The sequence below is a fragment of the Heptranchias perlo genome, unplaced genomic scaffold, assembly GCF_035084215.1.
Source record: "Heptranchias perlo isolate sHepPer1 unplaced genomic scaffold, sHepPer1.hap1 HAP1_SCAFFOLD_591, whole genome shotgun sequence".
Taxonomy (NCBI): Eukaryota; Metazoa; Chordata; class Chondrichthyes; order Hexanchiformes; family Hexanchidae; genus Heptranchias; species Heptranchias perlo.
This window is the reverse complement of record NW_027139614.1, coordinates 23,056-50,000: the sequence shown is the minus strand read 5'-3', so window position 1 is coordinate 50,000 and position 26,945 is coordinate 23,056. Positions and strand designations below refer to the sequence as shown.

The window sequence follows — 26,945 nt, the reverse complement described above, 5'->3', positions numbered from 1 at the left end:
TTACAACATGGAAACAGGCCCTTCGGCCCAACATGTCCATGTCGCCCAGTTTATACCACGAAGCTAGTCCCAATTGCCTGCACTTGGCCCATATCCCTCTATACCCATCTTACCCATGGAACTGTCCAAATGCTTTTTAAAAGACAAAATTGTACCCGCCTCTACTACTGCCTCTGGCAGCTCGTTCCAGACACTCACCACCCTTTGAGTGAAAAAATTGCCCCTCTGGACCCTTTTGTATCTCTCCCCTCTCACCTTAAATCTATCCCCCCTCGTTATAGACTCCCCTACCTTTGGGAAAAGATTTTGACTATCTACCTTATCTATGCCCCTCATTATTTTATAGACTTCTATAAGATCACTCCGAAACCTCCCACTATCCAGGGAAAAAAGTCTCAGTCTATCCAACCTCTCCCTATAAGTCAAACCATCAAGTTCCAGTAGCATCCTAGTAAATCTTTTCTGCACTCTTTCTAGTTTAATAATATCCTTTCTATAATAGGGTGACCAGCACTGTACACAGTATTCCAAGTGTGGCCTTACTAATGTCTTGTACAACTTCAACAAGACATCCCAACTCCTGTATTCAATGTTCTGACCAATGAAACCAAGCATGCTGAATGCCTTCTTCACCACCCTATCCACCTGTGACTCCACTTTCAAGGAGCAATGAACCTGTACTCCTAGATCTCTTTGTTCTATAACTCTCCCCAACGCCCTACCATTAACGGAGTAGGTCCTGGCCCGATTCGATCCACCAAAATGCATCACCTCACATTTATCTAAATTAAACTCCATCTGCCATTCATCGGCCCACTGGCCCAATTTATCAAGATCCCGTTGCAATCCGAGAGAACCTTCTTCACTGTCCACAATGCCACCAATCTTGGTGTCATCTGCAAACTTACTAACCATGCCTCCTAAATTCTCATCCAAATCATTAATATAAATAACAAATAACAGCGGACCCAGCACCGATCCCTGAGGCACACCGCTGGTCGCAGGCCTCCAGTTTGAAAAACAACCCTCTACAACAATTTTGTATCCAATTTATTATGTAAATAATTCAAGTGTTTCATTCATTATAAAAATAATTCAACTAAATATTGAATTCTTTATATAATAAATTAAACAAAGGAATATTTATATGATGAATTAAACTATTGCATTATTTTTATTTGTAAACAATTTTACAACACCAAGTTATAGTCCAGCAATTTTATTTTAAATTCACAAGCTTTCGGAGATTTTCTCCTTCCTCAGGCAAATGTTTCAAGAGCTCCTTGAAGCCTACGCATTTATACATATAGAACAATACATGGTGTTTACAGACTGCCCCTGCAACTGCCCGTTGCCAAGGCAATCACCGTGTTCAGACAGAGAGGTGTCACCTGCAGAACCCCCGAATACACATTCAACAAAAAAACAAACAGGGAAAAAAAACAGAGAAAAAAAACACAGAGAGAGGCAGAAACATCCGGAAGGCAGAGAGAGCCAGCAAATGACCCATTATATTAAAAACAGATAACATTTGTTCGATGGTGGGGTAACGTGTAGCGTGACATGAACCCAAGATCCCGGTTGAGGCCGTCCTCATGGGTGCGGAACTTGGCTATCAATTTCTGCTCGACGATTTTGCGTTGTCGTGTGTCTCGAAGGCCGCCTTGGAGTACGCTTACCCGAAGGTCGGTGGATGAATGTCCATGACTGCTGAAGTGTTCCCCGACTGGGAGGGAACCCTCCTGTTTGGCGATTGTTGCGCGGTGTCCGTTCATCCGTTGTCGCAGCGTCTGCATGGTCTCGCCAATGTACCATGCTCTGGGGCATCCTTTCCTGCAACGTATGAGGTAGACAACGTTGGCCGAGTCACAGGAGTATGAACCATGCACCTGGTGGGTGGTGTCCTCTCGTGTGATGGTGGTATCTGTGTCGATGATCTGGCATGTCTTGCAGAGGTTACCGTGGCAGGGTTGTGTGGCGTCGTGGACGCTGTTCTCTTGAAAGCTAGGTAGTTTGCTGCGAACGATGGTCTGTTTGAGGTTGGGTGGCTGTTTAAAGGCGAGTAGTGGAGGTGTGGGGATGGCCATAGCGAGGTGTTTGTCCTCATTGATGACATGTTGAAGGCTGCGGAGAACATGGCGTAGTTTCTCCGCTCCGGGGAAGTACTGGACGACAAAGGGTACTCTGTTGGTTGCATCCCGTGTTAGTCTCCTGAGGAGGTCTATGCGATTTTTTGCTGTGGCCCGTCGGAACTGTCGATCGATGAGTCGAGCGTCATATCCCGTTCTTACTAGGGCGTCTTTCAGCGTCTGTAGGTGTCCATCGCGTTCCTCCTCGTCTGAGCAGACCCTGTGTATTCGCAGGGCCTGTCCATAGGGGATGGCCTCTTTGACGTGGTTAGGGTGGAAGCTGGAAAAGTGGAGCATCGTGAGGTTGTCCGTGGGCTTGCGGTCGAGTGAGGTGCTGAGGTGCCCGTCTTTGATGGAGATTCGTGTGTCCAAGAAAGAAACTGATTCTGAGGAGTAGTCCATGGTGAGCTTGATGGTGGGATGGAACTTGTTGATGTTATCGTGTAGTCTCTTTAGTGATTCCTTGCCGTGGGTCCATAGAAAGAAAATGTCGTCGATGTATCTGGTGTATAGTGTTGGTTGGAGGTCTTGTGCAGTGAAGAAGTCCTGCTCGAACTTGTGCATGAAAATGTTGGCGTATTGGGGTGCGAATTTGGTCCCCATGGCTGTTCCGTGTGTTTGGGTAAAGAACTGGTTATCGAAGGTGAAGACATTGTGATCCAGGATGAAGCGGATGAGTTGTAGGATGGCTTCCGGAGATTGGCTGTTGTTGGTGTTGAGTATTGATGCTGTCGCAGCGATGCCGTCATCGTGGGGGATACTGGTGTATAGTGCCGAGACGTCCATCGTGGTGAGAAGTGTTCCTGGTTCAACTGGTCCGTGGGTACTGAGTTTTTGTAGGAAGTCTGTAAACACCATGCATTGTTCTATATGTATAAATGCGTAGGCTTCAAGGAGCTCTTGAAACATTTGCCTGAGGAAGGAGAAAATCTCCGAAAGCTTGTGAATTTAAAATAAAATTGCTGGACTATAACTTGGTGTTGTAAAATTGTTTACAATTGTCAACCCCAGTCCATCACCGGCATCTCCACATCATTATTTTTATGATACAATAAATAAACACTCATTGTTTATGTAACAAATTAAACAATTGATTATTTAATGAATTGAACTGTTCAATTATTTATGAAATGAATTGAACGATTGAATTATTTATATTATAAACTAAACACTTGAATTATCTGCTTCCAATGTCTTTGTTTTTCGGCCTGATATTAAGATCATCAATGGAGGCTGCCTCACCCAGCATGCAGCGCGGTTCAGATTGTGCCCTATCTGAATCAGTGGAGCCCAGTGCGCAGGCGCAGTAGTGCCTCATGATCGGTCAGTGTGTCCTGAGCATGCGCGGCCAGTCGAGGCTGCGGGAGGAGCGCGTTCGGTGCAGGTCAGAGGATCGGAGCAAGAGGCTCAATAAACCCCGGGGCCCGGGTCCGGGCTCAGGCCCAGGCTCAGGCTTTACAAACCCCGAGTGCGGCCCCAGACCCGAATATAAAACAGTGAACATTATCCCCCCCTCACTACCCGCCGGGAAATGAAGGAGAAATGGGGATCGGTCAGGGAGCGTCTGTAAATGAAGGGGAAATGGTGATCGGTCAGGGAGCGTCTGTAAATGAAGGAGAAATGGTGATCGGTCAGGGAGCGTCTGTCAATGAAGGAGAAATGGTGATCGGTCAGGGAGCGTCTGTAAATGAAGGGGAAATGGGGATCGGTCAGGGAGCGTCTGTAAATGAAGGGGAAATGGGGATCTGTCAGGGAGCGTCTGTAAATGAAGGGGAAATGGGGATCGGTCACGGAGCGTCTGCAAATGAAGGAGAAATGGCGATCGGTCAGGGAGCGTCTGTCAATGAAGGAGAAATGGTGATTTCCATATCTTCAGTCATCCAGGGAGCTCCAGCTTTGGATGCCGTTCCTTTCCTCCTCGTGAGAATCTGTCTACTCTGTACCCAATCCAACTCCTCCTTGAAGGCCTCCCACTGTTCAATTACTGTTCTGCCTGCCAATTTTTGATACCAATCCACACGGACAAGATCCCTTTTTAACTCACTGGAATTAGCCCTCCTCCAGTTAAGTATTTTCACATTTGACTGTCCCCTGTCCTTTTCCATAACTATTCAAAACCTAATGAGATTATGATCACTGCTGCCCCACTAAACATGCTCCACCTGCCCCACTTCATTCTCCACACCCAGCCCACTGCTGGACTCACACTCACTCTCTCACACTCACTCACTCTCTCACACTCACTCTCTCACTCACACTCACTCACATTTCTCTCTCACCGTTTCACTTATGGTTTAGGGCCACTGAAAGATGATGCGATGGGTTTGGATTTCAGCACAGGGAGGAGGGAGAGTGTGTGGGATGGGGTTTACAGCTTTGAGTAATGAGAGAGGAAGTAATGTTCCATAGAATGTAAAGTTATCTGATCTGAATTTCTATCCTGTAATTACAGTGATAACTTTTATAAACTCCTTTTACAGGGGAGGATTTGCAGAGGGAAACTCAAACCAAAGATCACGTCAAGATCTGACAGAGTCACTCGATTCATCAGGACCTGAATATCATCGGCCTTTGAATGTGGAAGGAGAAATGTTTGTCTGTTCTGTCTGTGGGAGAAGATTTTAAACATCAGTGTGAGTGGAAAAGCACCGAGACACACACACGAGTGAGAGTGTTCCAGTGCACTGTCTGTGGAAAGAGCTTTAACCAGTTACACAGCCAGAAAAAACATCGCACCATTCACAGCGGGGAGAAACCATACACGTGTTCTGTGTGTGGATGAGGCTTCAACTGATCGTCCAACCTGGAGAGACACAAGGACACCCGGACCATGGAGAAACCGTGGAAATGTGGGGACTGTGGGAAGGGATTCAGTTACCCTTCAGAGCTGGAAACTCATCGACGCAGTCACACTGGGGAGAGGCCGTTCACCTGCTCCGTGTGTGGGAAGGGATTCATTCGGTCATCCAGCCTCCAGACACACCAGCTGGTTCACTCTGATGAGAGACCTTTTAAATGTTCTGACTGTGAGATGAGGTTTAAAAGCAAAATTAATCTGCTGAAACACCAACGCACTCACACGGGGGAGAGGCCGTTCACCTGCTCCATGTGTGGGAAGGGATTCACTATTTCATCCAGCCTCCAGACACACCAGCGAGTTCACACTGGGGAGAGACCTTTTAAATGTTCTGACTGTGAGAAAAGGTTTAAATGCAAAAGGAATCTGCTGACACACCAATGCACCCACACTGGGGAGAGGCCGTTCACCTGCTTCGTGTGTGGGAAGGGATTCACTCAGTCATCCACCCTGCTGACACACCAGCGAGTTCACTCTGGGGAGAACCCGTTCACCTGCTCCGTGTGTGCGAAGGGATTCACTCAGTCATCCCTCCTCCTGACACACCAGCGAGTTCACACTGGGGAGAGGCCGTTCACCTGCTCCGTGTGTGGGAAGAGATTCACACTGTCATCCACCCTCCTGACACACCAGCGAGTTCACTCTGATGAGAGATCTTTTAAATGTTCTGACTGTGAGAAGAGGTTTAAAAGCAAAATTGAACTGCTGAAACACCAACGCACTCACACTGGGGAGAGACCGTTCATCTGCTCTGTGTGTGGGAAGGGATTCACTCGGTCATCACACCTTCTGACACACCAGCGAGTTCACACTGGGGAGAGGCCGTTCACCTGCTCCGTGTGTGGGAAGAGATTCACACTGTCATCCACCCTCCTGACACACCAGCGAGTTCACTCCGATGAGAGACCTTTCAAATGTTGTGACTGTGGGAAGAGGTATAAAAGCAAATGTAATCTGCTGACACACCAATGCACCCACACTGGGGAGAGACCGTTCTCCTGCTCCGTGTGTAAGAAGAGATTCACTCGGTCATCCATCCTGCTGAGACACCAGCGAGTTCACACTGGGGAGAGACCTTTTAAATGTTCTGACTGTGAGAAGAGGTTTAAAAGCAAATTTAATCTGCTGACACACCAACGCACTCACACTGGGGAGAGGCCGTTCTCCTGCTCTGTGTATGGGAAGGGATTCGCTGGGTCATCCACCCTGCTGAAACACCAGCGAGTTCACACTGGGGAGAGGCCGTTCACCTGCTCCGTGTGTGGGAAGAGATTCACTCGGCCATCCAACCTGCTGAGACACCAGCGAGTTCACTCCGATGAGAGACCTTTTAAATGTTCTGACTGAGAAGAGGTATAAAAGCAAATTTAATCTGCTGACACACCAACGCACTCACACTGGGGAGGGGCCGTTCACCTGCTCAGTGTGTGGGAAGGGATTCACTTGGTCATCCTCCCTGCTGAAACACCACCGAGTTCACACTGAGTGACCTTTAAATGTTCTGACTGTGGGAAGAGATTTAAAATCAGAAACAAACTGCTGAGACATCGACGCACTCACACTGGGGAGAGACTGTTCACCTGCTCCGTGTGTGGGAAGAGATTCACTCGATCATCCCACCTTCTGAAACATTAACTTGTTGACACTATTGAGTGACCTTTTAATGCAGTGACTGTGAGAAGAGCTTTAAAAGCAGAAATGAACTGCTGTCACATCAACGCATGCCCATTGGTTGAGAGACTGTTCACCTGCTCCGTGTGTGGGAAGGGATTCACTCAGTCATCACACGTGCTGAGACACCAGCGAGTTCACGAAATGAGCAGGTCCAACGAGCCGGTCTGTAACACAGGCCAATGACTCAGTGCAGCTCGTTACCCAGTCACTGGGCTCCGTTATAGCCTCTCCTGTCAGTAACACACAAAGAGAAATTGTAAATCTGAAACAGAAAGAGATAATGTATAACACTTCATATCAACCACCAGTTTTTCCCTCTTTCCGGCTTTTAAAACAATCTGTTTCACAGTTTGTCAAACCCGAAACAGCCTCTGGGATTTGCTGATTGAGAATTTCAGTGGAAATTGGGACCGTCATTAAGTATCGGAACAAATATCCCCGCTGAGGTTTCGGGATTGTTACTGGTTTATTTATATCAGTGAGTGACCAATTTTAAACGAGGTGACGGTATAAAACTTAAGGTAAGAGCCTGGGATAGACAAGAGATTCTTCAATGTATCAAGTTAAATTACACTGATTCCACCAACACTGGACATCACATCCCTCAAACATTGTTACCTGTTACTGTATAAAACTGGTGAGGGTGGAAATGGGAAATAACTGAAAAAAACTTCATTGTATCAAAGTTAATTCTGATCATTATTATTATACAAACATTCTACAGCCGGTCCCTTAAAAAGGACCCAATATCAAACCAGTCCCCAGTCCTTGGGCCTGTGCCTATGTTGTGATTTGCACCCGCTTCTGACTGACTTGGTATCAGACGCACTCCCGTCAACAGTAAACGGATGGAGCCGGATCCAGAAGAGAAAAATGAGGACCGACCTCCGCGGTTCTCCCAGAGTGCGGGAGGCGGAGTAACAGCAGCAGACAGAGAGATCTCTCTCAACCAGCCGCTGCCGCCGGAGAGAAGCGAGTCCCGTTCCGAGCCGCGTCTGTCAGGCGCCCGCTGACCCTCTCTTCACTGAAGGGGACCGATTCAGCACCAACTCACACACCCACCATTGGATCATTGAATCACCTTCAACACCTGAATTACATCACCACTTAATCCTCTATACACGAGGAAATACAAACCTTGTCCACGCAACTTGCCCTCATAATGTAACCATTTTAGCCCCGGTATCATTCTGGTGAAACTGCGCTGCATCCCCTCCACGGCCCATATGTCTTTCCTGAGGGGTGTGCCCAGAACTGAATGCAATACTTTAAATGGGGTCTCACCAGAGCTTTCTATCTGGAACATATTTCCACGTCTTTGAATTCCAGCTCCCTTGAGATAAAGGCCAACATCACATTCGACTTTCAAATTATTTTTTCGCAGTCCACTGGCTTTTAGTGATTTCTGTACTTCGATCCCTAAATCTCTCTGCTCCTCCATAGTTCCGAGCTTCTCACCATTTAGAAAATACTCTGATCTATATTGCTTCCATCCAAAGTAGATGACCTTATACTTCCCCATATTGAAAGTTTGAACAGGCTGGGGCTCTTCTGTATAGAAAAGAGGAGGCTGAGGGTGACCTGATATCGGGCTTTAAGATTATGTGAGGGCTTTATAGGTTAGGCATAGACAAGGTGTTCGCACTTGTGGGAGTGGGGACTCCAAAACATTGGGGCCATGAATATAATCCAGTCACTAATGTATCCAATCTGGCATTCAAGAGAAACAGACTTCCCCAGAGAGGCGTTAGAATGTTCAACTCACCACCACAAGGAGTAGTTAAGGTGAATAGAATGGATGCATTTACGGGGAAGCTGGATAAGCACATAGAGGAGAAGGGAATATTAGAGTTTGCTCATCGGGTTAGATGAAGAGGGGTTGGAGGAGGCTCGTCTGCAGCATAAACACTGGTATAGTCTAGTTGGGCCGAATTGCCTGTTTCTGTGATGTACATTCGATGTAATTCTATGTAAGCTCCATCTGACACAGTTTTACCAACTCACTGAATCTATCAATTTCCCTTTGTAACTTTATGCTCCCATCTAAACTACTCACTGTGCCTCCTAACTCGATGTCAGCGACAAACGTGAGTGTTCGGCTCTCTATTCCTTCATCTCCGTCATTTATACATATCGGAAAAAGCTGATGCCCCAGAACTAATCACATCCGGCCAATTTGAGTACATCCCTTATTATCCCGGGCCTCTGCCTCCCACCTTCGAACCAACTCCCGACCCATTTCAAAAGGTTGCCTTAAATTCCACGCACTCTAATTTTTGTTGCCAGTCTCTTATGTGGTCCCTTATTGGATGCCTTTGGAAGTCAATGTCCATCTAACACCCAGAGACACTCCATTATCGAGCACGTTAGTTACATCTTCAAAAAGTTCAACGAGCTTTGTTAGACTTGACTTCCCCTTTACAAATCCATGCTGGCTCTCTCTGATTACTCCATATTTATCCAAGTGCTCAGTCATTCTTTCCCCAATAACGGATACTGGTAACTTCCCCACAACAGGCGTCAGACTGATAGGCCTAGAATTTCCAACTTTATCTCTCCGACCCATCCGAAATAATGGAGTGACATTGACAATGTTTCAATTGAAGCAACAATTCCTGAATCAAGAGAGTTTTGATCGATCATGAGTGAGCATGTACAAGTTCCTTACCTATTCCTCTTATTCCCCTGGGATGGTAAACATCAGGTCCTGGAGATTTGACAATCTTCAATCTCATTATTTTCTCCATTGCCATTATTTTATTTACACTGAATCCCCTTGATTTATTTACAGTTTTCCTCGTGTCTCTGCTATGTTCGCCTCATCCTTTTCTATGAAGACCGATGCAAAGTAAATATTTAGCGACTCTGCCATTTCCTGATTTTCAATTACAATATCACCTCCATCTGTCTTTAAGGGTCCCACATTACTCTTAGTCACCCTTCTTTCTCTTAATATACCTGTAAATACCTTGATTGTTGTCGTTATTTTCCCTCACAAGTTTTTTCTCCTTTTCCCTTTTTGGACCTCTTCGGTTTTTTCGTTTCAGCACCACAATAAACAAGACTTCGCTGTAAAGTTCAGCTCAATAGTTCTCCAATGTCAGAGCGAGAATTGTCTGAACCCCTAATTTATTTAATGTAAGAAACACAAGCACACTTAATCATCCGTGTATCAACACACTGATGGATACACAAAGATAAACACAGCGAGAAATGCAGGCAGTATCAGGATGCACAGGTAAACGGACAAGGGAAACAGACAAAGATCAAATGGTCTGTCCCTCGAACAGACAGTAACGTGTCGCTGATCGATATTAGTGAGACGAGGTGGGGAGCAGGTGCTGTGAATTGGTGCTGTGGTTTAGTTGGTTAAAGCATCTGTCTTGTAAACAGGCGATCCTGGGTTCAACTCCCCGCAGTGCCTTGTGTCACTTATTATTTTTACCTCATTTGTGGAATTCAGCGACAAAGTCACACTTTGGAATTGGTATTTGTTGAGGTTTGAGGAGGAAACCGATATCAGAATGACTGTTCAAAAACACCATTTCATCGCACAGACAGACCTCTCATAGAATGTGTCTGTAACACTTTAATTTAAGGACACGTTCTTGTTTCTGGGCTTGTCGGGGTCAGGGTATAATTCACGATTTATGTCATCGAGGAGCGAATGGTTGTCTCCTAGACCTCCGGATAGCAGTGATAAAGTTAGAGGATACACAGAAGCGGACAGGGTGGTCGGGGTCTGGAACTCACTGTCTGAAAGGGTGGTCGAGGCAGAAAACCTCAACTCATTTCAAAAGTGCATGGATGTGCATTTGAAGTGCCGTAATCTCCAGGCCTACGGACCAAGCCCTGGAAAGTGGGATTAACCTGGATCGCTCTTTTTCGGCCGTCACAGACACGATGGGCCAAATGGCTTCCTCTTGTGCTGTAGCTTTCTATGATTCTATGATTCCGTGTGTGGGAAGGGATTCACTCAGTCATCACACGTGCTGAGACACCAGGAAGTTCAAAAGTGACTACAGGGTTTGGATTCTGCTGTTAATCACATCCAGGACTGAACCATGTTCATTCTGACAGTTGGGGTTTGTTCCTCCTGATGTTAATAACCCCTATAACTGGGCTGGAGTTTAATATTCTGGATATCTGTTAAATAAATCAGTTTTGTTTTAATCACCTTGTTGTAGATTTTGGTCTTTCCCACCTGAGTGTTTAGCATCACCTGACTGGAGCTCAGAAAGGACAATCTGGGGGGAGGATCGTCCGGTGGGAACAGAACTTCAGCCTGGACACAGTCCTTCAGGGCCACACTGAGAGGGGCAAACGGCACTTTGGTCTTTCTCGTCTCTCTTCACTGACAGCAAAGTCGCCGTGAGGCATCCAGTCTAAAAATGACTGTGGTAATTATTCTATGAAGATTTAACCTGTTTGTGTGACTGTCCTGAGTCTACCATTTAAGGCAGGCGTTAACTCATTTAAAATAAACCTGTTTAAAATAAATGGGTTATGAATTGTGATTTCCGTGAAGCCAATGTTCCATTCCTTTATATGATTCATGTGCCTGCTCTCCGACAACAGGGTAAATGGTGGAATATCAGCCCTGCTCAGCCGGCAATGATCACGGTACATTTTCTTGCAGACAAAACACACATTGAAACCCTGGAACTTTGAGGCGATGAATCCTGAGGGAAAATAAAATTAGGGCTCGAACCATCAAACTTTCGCACTAACAGATAGCACCACCGAGACAGGTGAAGAAGTCACCCACTGAACCAGGAACTCACTGAGCTGAACTTTTTGATTGCAGTGACCAATAGAACAGTTGTCTGCAGTCAGTCCAAAATGAATGGTTGAAACTTGCAGGAGTGAAAATCCAACGAGCCGGTCTTCACTCTTAAACCAGCAACTGTGAAGTTAAGAGAAACGTGCCGGAGAAATACTCGATTTCAGCGCGGTGACACTGGGCCAGAGTAAAGCTCAGTTAATATGATCGCCGAGTGGTGAGAGGGTGGATTTGGAATTCCTGAGCGACCGCACTGCGCATTTTCCAGATCTGCTTGGAGCACCAATCCCTTCAATTCATCACTTACAGGGACAATTCGATTCCCGGTTTCTTTTCCCTGACCCTTGATGAAATTTTAAAAATTGAAAGCGACCAATATCAAAGCGAACCTCGTCACCGACATGCTCACAGATACAGAGCGGCCTCACTCTGCTTCAGTGAGATGAAAACCCAGAGCGGTTTCAAGGTCGAATGCAATTGGAAGCAAAGCTCGTTCAATAAAAGTGCAGGTCATTGAGGTGCCTTTAAAGTCCTGATTGTTTGAACTGAATTTCTTCCGAAAGCGCTTCAGATTCAGGTGGAGTGATTTGGGGACTTCCTTTTCCTCTTCGCAAAAGTTTGAACCGCAGCTCAAGATCAAAAGTCCCGGGATAAATTAGGGATTCTCCGGGATATGAACCTCGCATCGAGAATTATACCCCGACCTCAATGAGCCCAGAAACAAGAATGTGTCACGGTCACATTCTAAACTGGTTTGTCCTGTGCTGTACATTACTGTCTAAATATTACAGATAAGCAGAGCACTTGAGCTGTCACAGCTGTGACTTTGACTTTTCTCCCTCTCCTCTCGATCTCCCCGGCAACTGCCACTAACCACAATCTTCTCTCACACTTCTCCATCAGGAAGTTCTGAGTCTCGGTTTTCAAATGAAATAACGCCCATCTCTCCAATCACCGACAGCCCGGAGAGAGTTTCTTAGTTTCAGCTCCCAATTCCCCCAAATCCTCAAAGTAGCATGAAAATAATTGTCCTCAAGTTAATAATAATTTCATTCAAAGTTCTTATCGTCTGGGGTTTTGTTTAAGATTTCACGGCTTTTAAAGATCACTGCGGATGTTTAACGAATCGCCTCTTGGTTGGAGGTTTCTGTGTGGGAAAGATCAGGAAGCGATAATTGAGAGACCGAGGATGAAGCTGTTTGATGGGAGCACTGGGGACACAGACCGTGCGCGGCTCCAGTGGAGCAATCGGTCAGCGCGCGTTATTTCTACAATAATTATACACTCGAGAAATGCTGGGGTTGTGAGCTCCAGCGCCATCTAAAGTAGTTGAACCTTCTAAACATTTTGACTGGAGTTCAAGGTACAACCGGTTCCATAACACATCGACTTCTTCATGTCCCCATGTGGCACTGAGGCTCCTCTGCCCTCCCGTCTTGCAATAGCAGGTGAGAGTTTATTTGTTTATAGGAGGGAGAGGGGGCGATTGGCGAGAGCTGAAATGGTAAAGCGGCCGGCACGACATCTTTAAATCTAAAGAACCAAACACACAATTCTTCTTTCCGTGAAGCAGGGATTCATCGGTTTGAAGTGTCGTGTAGGGAAAATTCGGGAGGCAAATCTGCTGCCTGGTGTCACGGTGTAACGGGTGAAATTATTCAGCTTTCAATTGTTGATCGGCTGAAATGTCGAGAGGCCTTTCCCAGCTCCCGTGTGGAACAAGTTCAGCTTTTGAGCCATTGTGTAAAGTGTTTTATTTAATTGCTGCTAACGAATGACAAGACATTTTGTACAAACAAGAAGAATTGTAAAATCACGAGTTCACTGTCCATGTTTCTTACATCATGTTCAACAGAAACAAGGATTCTCCTCAACACGTTGCTGAAAATTGGATAAAAGGGATATTCCCCCGAATTCGACATCGACAGGGATAATTCAGAGTCCCACCATGAATCTGTATGATGGAAATTAATTTAACAGTGAGCCTGGATAGCTCAGTCGGTAGAGCATCAGACTTTTAAAACAGGTAGTGATCTGAGGGTCCAGGGTTCAAGTCCCTGTTCAGGCTAAAAGTTTGAAAACAGCTGGCAAGTTCGGCTTTTCCAGCCGACCAACATCAGCGAAAGGAGCAAGAGTTGGCCATTCAGTCCCTCGAGCCTGCTCCACCATTTGATAAGGTCATCACTGATCTTCGACCTCAAATCCACTTTCCCGACCTATCTCCATATCTCTTGAGTTCCTTCGTGTCCAAAAATCTCTCGATCTCAGTTTTGAATCTATTCAATGGCTCAGCATCCACAGCCATCTGGGGTAGAGAATTCCAATGGTTCACAACCCTCTCAGTGAAGAAATTATTCCTCATCTCTGTACCAAATGGCCGGTCCCTTATCTTGAGATTATAACCATTAGTTCGAGTCTCTCGAGCTCGGGGAAACAGCATCCCAGCATCTACCCTCTAAGAATTTTACATGTTTCAATGAGATCACCTCATTATTGTAAACTCCAGAGAATATCGGCCCATTCTACTCAATCTCTCCTCACAGGACAACCCTCTTATCCCCGGAATCAATCTAGTGAACTTTTGTTCACCCACTCTCAGGCAAGTGTATTGTTCCACAGGTAAGGAGATCAAAACTGTGCACAGTACTCCAGATGCAATCTCACCAAAGCCCTATATAATTACAGCAAGACTTCCTTATCTTTTTAATCCAACCACCTCGCAATAAAGGCCAACACACCATTTGCTTTCCTAATTGCTTGCTGCACCTGCATGTTAACTTTCTGTGATCCGTGTACAAGGACACACAAATCCCTCCGAACACCAACATTTCGCAGTCTCTCACATTTTAAAAGATATTCTGCTTTTCTATTCTTCCTACCAAAGTGAATAACCTCACATTTCCCCACTTTATACTTCATTTGCCAACTTCTAGCCCACTCACTTAACCTGTCTGTATCACTTTGCATCCTCTTTCCGTCCTCCTCACAGCTTACTTTCCCACCTAGTTTTGTCTCATCAGCAAACTTGGATACATTACACTCGGTCCCCTCATCTAAGTCATTAATATAGATTGTAAATATCTGAGGCCCAAGCACTGATCTTCACGGCACTCCACTAGTTACAACCTGCCAACCCCAAAATGACCTGTTTATTCCGACTTCCTGTTTTCTGTAAGTCAACCAATCCCCAATCCATGTTAATATATTACCCACAATCCCATGAATCCTAATCTTGTTCAACAAACTTTTGTGTGGCACCTTATCGAATGCCTTTTGAAAATCCAAATATTCTACATCCACTGGTTGTCCCTTATCTACCCTGCTATCTAAACCCTCAAAACCTCTAATAGAGTTGTCAAACACGATTTCCCTTTCATAAAACCGTGTTGCATGTGCCGAATCATATTATGATTTTCTGAGTGCCCTGTTACCACGTCCCTAGTAATGGATTCTCGCAATTTCCCTCCTGCTATTGTCAGGCTAAAGGGCCTGTAGTTCCCTGTTTTCTCTCTCCCTCCTTTCTTGAATAGAGGGGTTACATTTGGTACCTTCCAATCCATGGGGACCTTTCTAGTATCATGGGAAGTCTGGAAGATAAAACCAATGCATCCACTTTCTCTGCAGCCACCTCTTTTAAAACCCTAGGATGTAGGCCATCAGGGCCAATGAATTTGTCAGCTTTTAGTCCCATTAATTTCTCCGGTACTTTTCCTTTACTAATCTTAATTGCTTTAGGTTCCTCACTCTCATTAGAACTTTGGTTCCCCAATAGTTCTGGTATGATTTTTGTGTCTTCTACTGTGAAGATAGATTTCCTTATTCTCCATTATAAATTCTCCTGTCTCTGTCTCCAAGGGACCTATGTTTACTTTCGCGAATCTCTTCCTTTATACATATTTATCTATTTCTTGGTCATCCTTTGCTGATTTCTAAAACTCTCCTAATCCTCAGGCTTACTATTTTTGCAAACATTATAAGCCTCTTTTAACCTAAAATATCATTAATCTCTCCAATTAACCAAGGTTGGACCACTTTTCCGGTGGAGTTTTTAACCCTCAAGGGAATGTAATTTTGTTGAGGAATTATAAATTATTTCTTTAAATGTTCGCCATTGCTTATCTATCATCATATTTTTAATCTAATTTCCCAAACTACCTTAGCCAACTCAATCCTCATAACTACGTTATTGGTTTTGTTTCAATTTAAGACCCCAGTTTCCGACTTAATGACATCACTCTCAAACTTTCAAACTCAATGTGAAATTCTACCATATTATGATCATTCTTCCCCAGAGGATTATTTACTCTAAGATTACTAATTAATCCTGTCTCATTACAAAATACTAGATCAAAATAGCCTGTTCCCTTGTAGATTCCTCGACATATTGATCCAGAAAACTGACTCGAATGCATTCCATCAACATAAAACAGCTTATCTTGAGTTGCTAACATGATGTCAACACGATGGGATGACTTATAAGTGGAAGACACGGCCAGATCTGCGAGGTGAATTAGATGTGTGCTGAAAACACGGAGAATTAATGAAACCAAGACTTCCCTGCAGAGCAGAGAGTTGGAACGAAAGATGCTGGGCATTGAGAGGCGAAGGATTTTGTAGATAGCAGGATGAATAGACAAAAGGATTTCAACTCCCTTCTTCTTTTCTATACTGATAAATATAGACAAAAATCTCATCTCCCTGCTTCTTTCAGATAATGAATGTCTTAATGCTCAAGAAATCACTGATCCAAGCCCATTATCTCCACTCGCACTTTCCTTCCAATCCTGAATATGATGCTTCGCTTTGAAATTGTGCATTTTCTCACACTGGAATTCCATTTGAAGAAAACATTGCTGTGATCAGCTTGTGCTGTTCAGGAGATGGAGCTCAAGGAGACACATAAAAGGTCAATGATAACAGTGACTGTTCAGACACTGTGAGCTACAGTTAAAGGTCGGCAATATTTAAAGTGTCAGATCTTTTCCAAATCTTGACACAAATGGCAAGAAAACTTAACGTGGACTTTGATCAATGTCACGACTTTCAAATAGCAGACATTTTATACACAAGGCAAGAAAGATTTATCAGGATGTTGCCTGGACTGTAGAATTTTAGCTATGAGGAAAGATTGGATCGGCTGGGGTTGTTTTCTTTGGAACAGAGGAGACTGAAGGCAGATTTAATTGAGGTGAACAAAATTATGAGGGTCCCAGATAGCGTGGATTGGAAGGACCCACTTCTCTTCGCAGAGAGGTTAATAACCAGGGGCATAGATTTAAAGTGATTGGTAGAAGGTTTAGTGGCGAACTGAGGAGAAATTATTTCACCCAAGGGTTGTGGGGGTCTGGAACTGACTGCCTGAAAGGGTGGTTGAGGCGGACACCCTCATCGCATTTGAAGAATACTTGAACTGCCGGAAGCTACAAGGCTATGGGCCAAGAGCTGGAAAGTGGGATTAAGCTGGATAGCTCTTTTTCGGCCGGCACAGACACGATGGGCCGAATGGCCTCTTTCTGTGCCATCAATTTCTTTGATTCTATGAGTCTAATTAACAGTCTCTCTGCTCGTCTACTTTTGAACTTTGACCATTTAGTGTACATTTCATCTCATTTTTCTTCCTCTCAAATTGCATCACGTCACATTTCTCTGCGTTAAATTTCACCTGTCTGTTTACTAACCCGTGGACGTCACAATGAAGTCACTGACTCCTCTTCCCAGTTCCCCACGCTGCCAATGTTGGCGTCATCTAGAGATTTTCACCTTGTGTCCCACATACCCAAGCTCAGATCATTCTCTATATTGAGAAGAGCAATGGTCCCAACACTGACCCTGGGGGACACCACTGTTTACATCCCTCCAGTCTGGAGAACATCCATTAACCACTACTCTCTGTTTTCTGCCCTTTACACAACTTCCTATCCACACTGCCTCATTCATTTAAATACCATGGGTATTAATTTTATCAACAAGCCTCCTGTCCGTCATCTTATCAAACACCTTTTCACAATCCATCTACACAACATCCACGACATTCCCTTATCAGTATACTCGAGTTATCTCAAATAATCCATGTTGGCTGTTCTTAATTAATGCGTTTTTCCAACAAATGTTGAAATGTTTGCTCCACCTCATCTGGTTTCATCTGTTTCAAGCCACAACAGAAAGGTCGTGTTTTCTCCTGGAGCTTAAGATAAATTATTTTTTTAAAATGATGCTTCAGTCAATGAGGGACATCTGGGCTTAGACCCGCCCATTCGGTGCCGCAACTCCCGCCCCTCTCACACTCCGATTGGTTGGAGGACCAACTGTTCTCTCATCCCTCCAGTCAATTTACCATAAGACCATAAGATCATCAGAGATAGGAGCAGGAGTCGGCCATTCGGCCCCTCGAGCCTGCTCCGCCATTTCTTGAGATCATGGCTGATCTGATGTTTACCTCAACTCCACTTTCCCGCCCTTTCCCCATATCCTTTGACTCCCTTGCGAATCAAATTTTTTTTCTAACTCAGCCTTGAATGTATTCAATGACTCAGCCTCCACAGCTTTTTGGGGTAAAGAATTCCAAAGATTCACAACCCTCTGGGAGAAGAAATTCCTCCTCATGTCCTTCTTAAACGGGCGACCATTTATTCTGAGACGATGCCCCCTAGTTTTAGATTCCCCCATGAGGGGTATCAACCTCTCAGCATCAACCTTGTCAAGTCCCCTCAGAATCTTGTATGTTTCAATAAGATCTCCTCTCATTCTTCTAAACTCCAATAATTACAGACCAAACCTGTTCAATCTTTCCTTATAAGACAACCCTTCCATACCCGGAATCAACCTCGTGAACCTTCTCTGAACTGCTTCCAATGCAAGTATGCCCTTCCTTAAATAAGGTCACCAGAACTGTACGCAGTACTCCAGATGTGGTCTCACCAGCACCCTGTACAGTTGTAGCATGACTTCCCTGCTTTTATACTCCATCCTGCTAGAAATAAAGGCCAATATTCCGTTTGCTTTCCGGATTACCTGCTGCAGTTGTATGTTGACTTTTTATATTTCATGTACGAGGACACCAAGGTCCCTCTGTACCGCAGCATTTTGTAGTATTTCTCCATTCAAATAATATTTTGCTTTTTTATTTTTCCTCCCAAAGTGGATGACTTCACATTTTCCCACATTATATTCCATCCACCAAATTTTTGCCCATCCGCTTAATCTGTCAATATCTATTTACAGACAAGTTGTGTCCTTATCGCAACTTGCTTATCCACCTTTCTTTGTATCATCAACAAATTTGGCCACAAGACACCCTGTTCCTTCATCCAAGCCATTAATATATATTGTAAATAGTTGAGGCCCCGGCACTGATCGCTGCGGCACCCCACTCATTACTGGAAATTCCGATAAATTCCTGCTGCTCCAATTGGTCCGGATATCTCCTTAATCACCAGGGCGCGGATCATGGTGAAACTGACGGTCCTGTGGTGCAGTTGGAAAATAAACATTAATTGAACCCGTCAGTCGCAACAATTAATAAAACGAAATGAATAAAAGTTAATGAAAAAAATATTATCTGGAGTTCACCAAAGTTGGGGGGGTGCTTCTATGCTGTGTGTTTGTGCCGGTTTAAATGGCACGAAGGGCTGGGCTTTCAGTTGATTTTATTATCCTTGGTACAAACGCGCTCTTCCTGCTTGAAATGTTTTTGTTTATCGTCCAGATATTAAGATCATCAATGGCGGCTGCAGCACCCAGCATGCAGCGCGGTTCAGATTGTGCCCTATCTGAATCAGTGGAGCCCAGTGCGCAGGCGCAGTAGTGACTCATTACCGGTCAGTGTGTCCTGAGCATGCGCGGCCAGTCGAGGCTGCGGGAGGAGCGCGTTCGGTGCAGGTCAGAGGATCGGAGCAAGAGGCTCAATAAACCCCGGGGCCCGGGTCCGGGCTCAGGCCCAGGCTCAGGCTTTACAAACCCCGAGTGCGGCCCCAGACCCGAATATAAAACAGTGAACATTATCCCCCCCTCACTACCCGCCGGGAAATGAAGGGGAAATGGGGATCGGTCAGGGAGCGTCTGTAAATGAAGGAGAAATGGTGATCGGTCAGGGAGCGTCTGTAAATGAAGGAGAAATGGTGATCGGTCAGGGAGCGTCTGTAAATGAAGGGGAAATGTTGATCGGTCAGGGAGCGTCTGTAAATGAAGGAGAAATGGGGATCGGTCAGGGAGCGTCTGTAAATGAAGGGGAAATGGGGATCGGTCAGGGAGCGTCTGTAAATGAAGGAGAAATGGTGATCGGTCAGGGAGCGTCTGTAAATGAAGGAGAAATGGTGATCGGTCAGGGAGCGTCTGTAAATGAAGGAGAAATGGTGATCGGTCAGGGAGCATCTGTAAATGAAGGAGAAATGGTGATCTCCATATCTTCAGTCATCCAGGGAGCTCGAGCTTTGGATGCCGTTCCTTTCCTCCTCGTGGGAATCTGTCTACTCTGTACCCAAACCAACTCCTCCTTGAAGGCCTCCCACTGTTCAATTACTGTTCTGCCTGCCAATTTTTGATTCCAATCCACCTGGACAAGATCCCTTTTTAACTCACTGGAATTGGTCCTCCTCCAGTTAAGAATTTTCACATTTGACTGTCCCTTGTCCTTTTCCATAACTGTTCTAAACTGAATGAGATTATGATCACTGCTGCCCCACTGAAACATGCTCCACCTGCCCCACTTCATTCTCCACACCGAGCCCACTGCTGTACTCACACTCACTCTCTCACACTCACTCTCTCTCACACTCACTGTCACATTCACTCTCGCGCTCTCTCACATTCACTCTCACATTCCTCCCTCACCCTTTCACTCACGGTTTAGGGCCACTGAAAGATGATGCGATGGGTTTGGATTTCAGCACAGGGAGGAGGGAGAGTGTGTGGGACGGGGATTTACAGCTTTGAGCAATGAGAGAGGAAATAATGTTCCATAGAAAGTCGAGTTATCTGATCTGAATTTCTATCCTGTACTTACATTGATAACTTTTATAAACTCCTTTTACAGGGTAGGATTTGCAGAGGGAAACTCAAACCAAAGATCACTTCAGGATCTGACAGAGTCACTCGATTCATCAGGACCTGAATATCATCGACCTTTGAATGTGGAAGGAGAAATGTTTGTCTGTTCTGTCTGTGCGAGAAGATTTCAAACATCAGTGTGAGTGGGAAAGCACCGAGACACACACACCCGAGTGAGAGTGTTCCAATGCACTGTCTGTGGAAAGAGCTTTAACCAGTTACACAGCCAGAAAAAAACGTTCACAGCGGGGAGAAAGCGGACACGTGTTCTGTGTGTGGACGAGGTTTCAACTGATCGTCCAACCTGGAGAGACACAAGGACACCCGGACCACGGAGAAACCGTGGAAATGTGGGGACTGTGGGAAGGGATTCAATTGCCCATCACAGCTGGAAACTCATCGACGCCGTCACACTGGGGAGAGGCCGTTCACCTGCTCCGTGTGTGGGAAGGGATTCACTCAATCATCCACCCTGCTGAGACACCAGCGAGTTCACACTGGGGAGAGACCTTTTAAATGTTCTGACTGTGAGATGAGGTATAAAAGCAAAATTGATCTGATGAGACACCAACGTACCCACACTGGGGAGAGACTGTTCACCTGCTCCGTGTGTGGGAAAGGATTCACTCAGTCATCCGAACTGCTGACACACCAGCGAGTTCACATATGACTGCAGGGGTTGGATTCTGCTGTTAATCCCATCCAGGACTGAACCATGTTCATTCTGACAGTTGGGGTTTGTTTCTCCTGATGTTAATAACCCCTATAACTGGGCTGGAGTTTAATATTCAGGATATCTGTTAAATAAATCGGCTTTGTTTTAAACCCTTGTTGTAGATTTTGGTCTTTCCCACCTGAGTGTTTAGCATCACCTGACTGGAGCTCAGAAAGGACAATCTGGGGGGAGGATCGTCCGGTGGGAACAGAACTTCAGCCTGGACACAGTCCTTCAGGGCCACACTGAGAGGGGCAAACGGCACTTTGGTCTTTCTCGTCTCTCTTCACTGACAGCAAAGTCACCGTGAGGCGTCCAGTCTAAAAATGACTGTGGTAATTATTCTATGTAGATTTAACCTGTTTGTGTGACAGTCCTCAGTCGACCATTTAAGGCAGGCGTTAACTCATTTAAAATAAACCCGCTTAAAATAAATGGGTTAAAGTCTGAATTAAAATAGCAGAGGGAGGAGTTCACAGGAGCCTGTTAACTGCTGGTACAATTATACAACAGTCATTCGATCTCCAGATAAAGAAGGACCTGCAGTGTGTTTCCAGAATTCCCGGTTTTATTGATGTGTGCGTGTTAGACACCAGGATCACTAAAAATACACGATCCGGACCATCCACAGGGTGGGGGCGATCCCGACAGTTACTCTGGGATCACTCCCACTGCGGAACTCCACCACTGACCCTGCTGAAGGTTGTAGGCTCAGGGAGTGGGGCCTCCAGGAGTGGACTGTAAGATAGCTGACAAAGATATGCTGAGGTACCAGAGGAATCCTTACTAAGGAACCGTCTGGGGTTTTACCTCTCAGTGTGGGTCTCGCGGTGAATGATTCCTGACTCCCCGAACTGTCTTACATTTAACCCAGATCGGATCAGGATGAATTCAGTTTACAGGAGAATTGGGACAAATATCACCCACAATCGAGGGAGACAAAAGCAGCCATTAGAGAAGCTCAGAGATCTTTGGAAAAGAAGATGGTGCACAATTCTGAGAATAATAGCAAATGTCTTTCCAGCTCCGTCAGGAGTCAGAAGACCATTAAAGATGCTTTAGGGCCACTGAAAGACAGTTCAGGACAGATTCCCGGGCTATGGCAGAGCTGTTGAATGACTATTTCTCATCAGTCTACACTCCTGTGGATGAGGCTCAGATTCCAGCTGTGGGATGTGCTGTCAACAATAACATCATAAATATTAAAATAGAATGGGATGTCACTTTGGATAAAATATGAATTCTCAAAATGCATTGTGCTCCAGGTCCAGATGATATCCACCCCCGGGTGTTTAAAGAGATGGGACGGGTGCTCTGTGAGCCCCTTGCCTGTATCTTCAACAGCTCAATAGAGTCAGGGATTGTCCCCTGAGATTGGAAGGGAGCTCACGTAGTTCCCATTTTCATTAAAGGGGACAAATCAGAGCCGGGGAATGACAGGCCCATCAGTGTAACCTCGATCAGAGGGAAGATGCTTGAAGGGATCCTAAGAGATGCTGTTTATGATCACGGGGAAAGAGAAGGAGCCATTGGAGATACTCAACACGGCTTCTGGGAAAGAAAATGGTGTCTTACAAACTTGCTTGAGTTTTTTGAAGAAGTTGCTGGGTTAGTGGATGAGGGTAATCCGGTTCACATTGTCTATCTCAGGGATGTCAAACTCATTTCCTATGGTGAACCTGACCCGATATCCTGGCACTTGGCCTGGGCCACATTCAGCAAAAGTTATTAAACTAGAAATAGATGAAGATGAACTGTATTGGTATTTACTTACATTTAGATTTTATTTACAGCTGCTGCTGCTCCCGATACCTGGCACCTCTGAGCTTGAACTATTGCACCAACATTTAGAGTAAATGACTGGGCTGAGGCCTGTCTTGGATAAAAACACGAGGACCACTTGTCATCACAGAACTGTGTGCCCCAAACACTAACCGTGGAAGTGAATTCCACAGACTGCCTACTCCCTATGTAAAGAAGTTTCTCTTGACTACTGCTCTAAAACAGAGAGTGGGGTTAATTGTAGCGACTCACACTGTATAAGGTGGAAAGTGGGGCTCCACAAGGATTGGTTCTGGGACCACTGTTCACAATTCACATCAATGAATTGGACTCGGGAATCGGAAGTACAATTTCAAAATTTACAGATGACACCAGATTGGCGGGGTGGGGTGGAGTTTGGATAATATTGATGAAGATTGCGACCAAATACAAAATACATCAATAAACTTGCAAAATGGGTGTATAATTGGCCAATGAATTTTAATGCAGATGACAGTGAAGTGGAGCATTTTGGTTGCAAGAATTTGGAAATTGTGCCCTGTATCCCCAAGTCCAAGTCATTAATGTATATCAAGGAAAGCAGTGGTCCCAGCACCGACCCCTGGGGAACACCACTGTACACCTCCCTCCATTCCGAAAAACAACCGTTCACCACTACACTCTGTTTCCCATTATTTAGCCAATTCTGTATCCATGCTGCTACTGCACCTTTTATTCCATGGGCTTCAATCTTGATGACAAACCCATTATGCGGCACTTTATCTGACGCCTTTTCGAAGTCCATACACACCACATTAACTGCATTGCCCTCATCTACTCTCTGTTACCTCATCAAAATACTGTATCAATTTAAATAAACACGATTTGCCTTTAACAAATCCGTGCTGGCTTTCCCTAATCCTTGTCCAAGTGACTGCTAATTCTGTCCCGCATTATCGTTGCAAGAACTTTCCCCACTGCCGAGGTTAAACTGACTGGTTCAGTCGTTGCTGGATTTTTTCTTTCACCCTTTCTTGAACAGGGGTGTAACATTTGCAATTCTCCAGTCCTCTGGCATCACCCCCATATCTGAGGATGTTTGGAGGTTTTTTGCCAGTACCTCTGCAATTTCCACCGTTACTTCCCTCAGCAACCGAGGATGCATCCCATCCGGACCAGATGACGGATCTACTTGAAGTGCAGACAGCCTTTCCAGTACCTCCTCTTTATAAATGTTTATCCAATGCAGTATCTCTACAACATCTTCCTTTACAGACACTCTGGCAGCGTCTTCTTCCTTGGGAAAGACAGATGCAATGTATTTATTTAGTACCTCCGCCATGCCCACTGCCTCCCACTGCTACTAATTCGTTATAATCTGGGCCAGTGGTGCAATGGATAACACATTAGGTTCGATTCCTACCTGGCTTGGATTTTTTAATGCAAAATTTATGGCCTTCAATACCTTGCAAGCTATCCTACTTGGTGGTGCTGCCTGGCTCCATACCTGGTAAGTGCCTTCTCAGTGCAGCAAGCAGTGCATCAGTGTCATAATCTGAAGGTCCTCGTTTGCTGTTTGTAAATTGCCCCTCACAGTTCCTGCCTCACACTCGCCTTCAAGCTGCTCCAAGACCAGCAGAGAAATCTTGCCTTGGGTTGCCGCTCCCTGAATATATTAAATACTTTGCTCCAATCGGCGGTATCGAGCATCAGCAAGTGAGGAACAGCAGAACGGGAAGCCACAGTTATCATGAATGATGCTGAGAAGGGCCCGAGCCTGCGGAAGGAAGACGAGGTCACCGGAAAGCAACAGCCGCCCGAGCTCGAGGAGCAGCGAGAGCCCTGACTGACTGACTGATCGAAGTCCATTTTGCCTGAAATTGAGGGCGATTTGAAGTGTTGCTGCTCAAAGGCACTCCCTGCTGGTGAGCAGAGGGAAATGCTCGAGTGAAACAGCCGTGCTCGGGCAGACACAGAGAGATTTTCGGTTTTGGAAAGGAGAAGAGGTGTCCTGTGCCTGAGTGGCAACATGTTAATCTGTGAGCTGTCTGTGAAGTTCAGAGAGCGACCTTGAGGTAATTGCTGCTTATTGCAAAATCACACTCACTCCTGCGAGCCGGAATTGAACCAGCGACCTAAGGATGACTTTATTTTGTTTTATTCACTACAGTCCTCCGCTCTACCAGCTGAGCTATCGAAGGGAAGTGATAAACAGTGCTGTCTTTGGTGATTGTTCACCGTGCGCCTGTTGACACGTTCAGACTCGTGGAGTCCGGTGCTGATCGAAGACTTCTTTTGCCTGAAAGCGAGAGCTGAGTGTTTTGAAGTGTTGCTGCTCAAAAGCGCTCCCTGCTGGTGAGCAGAGGCAGAGCAGCCTTGTTTGGGCAGACACAGAAAGTTTTCAGGTTTGAGAAAGGAAAAGAGGCGTCCTGTGCCTTCATGGCAACATGTTAATCTGTGAGGTGCCTGTAAAGTTAAGAGAGCGACCTTGAACTAATTGCTGCTTATTGCAAAATCACGCGTTCTCCTTCGAGCAGGAATTGAACAAATGACGGAAGGATGACTTTGTCTTATTTTCCACGACAGTCTTGTCGCTCGACCAGCTGAGGTATCGAAGGGAAGCGGCAAAAATGTTTCACTTTGGTGATTGTTCACCGTGCACCTTTGACACACCCGGACTCGTGGATTCCAGTGCTCATGACTGAGGCTGACTCGGTACCTGCTCATACCGCAGTGCTGTGGGAGTGGGAGCTGCTCCGTGTTCTCCACAGCCTGGGCCAGTGACACAATGAATAATGGGACTGATTATTGATCTGGAGATTGGGGGTTCAAGTTTACGGAGGGTGTAAAGTGGAAGGCCGGGCCTGGAGAGCATTGGAATAGTCGAGTCTGGAGGTAAACAAAGGCATGGATGAGGGTTTCAGCAGCAGAACATCATTCTGGAAGTTGGGATTTGTTTCTGCTGATGTTAATAACCGCTATAACTGGGCTGAAATTCAATATTCTGGATCGATGTCAAATAAATCAACTTTGTTTCAAACAGAATGGGTCAATTACTTGATGAATTCAAGATAAGAGACTAATTGATGTCCTCATTACCGATTATTTTGCCTTTTCTCCTTTCTCACTGGAGATTATTTCAGTTCTCATACCTTCAATTACTCTCATGGCCAAGTCCCAGCTCCCCGGTCCTTCCCGAGTGCCTCTCCCAGCCTTGGGATCCAGGGAAGGTATCAGTAATGTACCCGGGATCACTAAACACAAAACCCAGTCTGTGAATCACTTTCAGCTACTGGACTTATCGTGTGTCCCACAGCATCTCTCTCACCTTCGATGTGTGAATAGAGCATCAGGCCTGGGAATCTCGTCTTCAATTTAAATACACTCAGCAAATGTATTTAACAAAATACAAACAAGTAAACACATCACGGCCCAATAATCCAGCACTAAATTCAAAGGAGTAAGTCTGTTATCAAACTCCTTGAGTGGACAGAATAAAGAAAAATCCCAACTCTGAGATCCCCTCGAATCCTTTGCAAATTCCTTACAAATCTTGACAATAATCAACAAGTCTAATTGAATGTTGACCTTTATCTCGAGTGGGGTTGGAATACAGAAGTGATGCTTCAGTTGTAATGAACCTTGGTCAGACCCCACCTGGAGAACTGGGCACCGAACCGAGGGAGAGATAAATCGGCCTTAGAAAAGGTACAGTGCAGATTCACCAGAATGATGCCGGGGTTAAAAGGGTTAAATTATGAGGATAGGTGGCATAAACTTGGTTTTTATTCCCATGAGTTTAAAACATTGAGATGTGACCTCATCGAGGTGTTTAGAATAATAAAGGGATTCAATAAGGTCAGGCTGGAGTCATACCTAGCACAAAGGAAGATGGTAGTGGTTGTTGCAGGCCAATCATCTCGGCCCCAGGACATTGCTGCAGGAGTTCCTCAGGGCAGTGTCCTAGGCCCAACCATCTTC

The 26,945-nt window shown here is 45.4% G+C and overlaps 2 non-coding genes and 2 pseudogenes across 2 annotated transcripts; 3 read left to right on the top strand and 1 right to left on the bottom strand.

Moving 5' to 3' along the window:
- Positions 1 to 10,836, top strand: part of LOC137316606 (zinc finger protein 585A-like) — an 18,166-nt pseudogene extending 7,330 nt beyond the window's left edge.
- The window catches only part of LOC137316605 (zinc finger protein 135-like), a 32,318-nt pseudogene continuing 14,684 nt past the window's right edge, over positions 9,312 to 26,945 (top strand).
- Positions 13,427 to 13,511, top strand: trnak-uuu (transfer RNA lysine (anticodon UUU)). The gene is given in 2 exon segments: positions 13,427 to 13,463; positions 13,476 to 13,511. It is a non-coding gene; the product is annotated as a tRNA-Lys (tRNA).
- Positions 25,072 to 25,165, bottom strand: trnay-gua (transfer RNA tyrosine (anticodon GUA)). Its single transcript has 2 exons — positions 25,129 to 25,165; positions 25,072 to 25,107 (listed from the first exon to the last, which is right to left on the bottom strand). It is a non-coding gene; the product is annotated as a tRNA-Tyr (tRNA).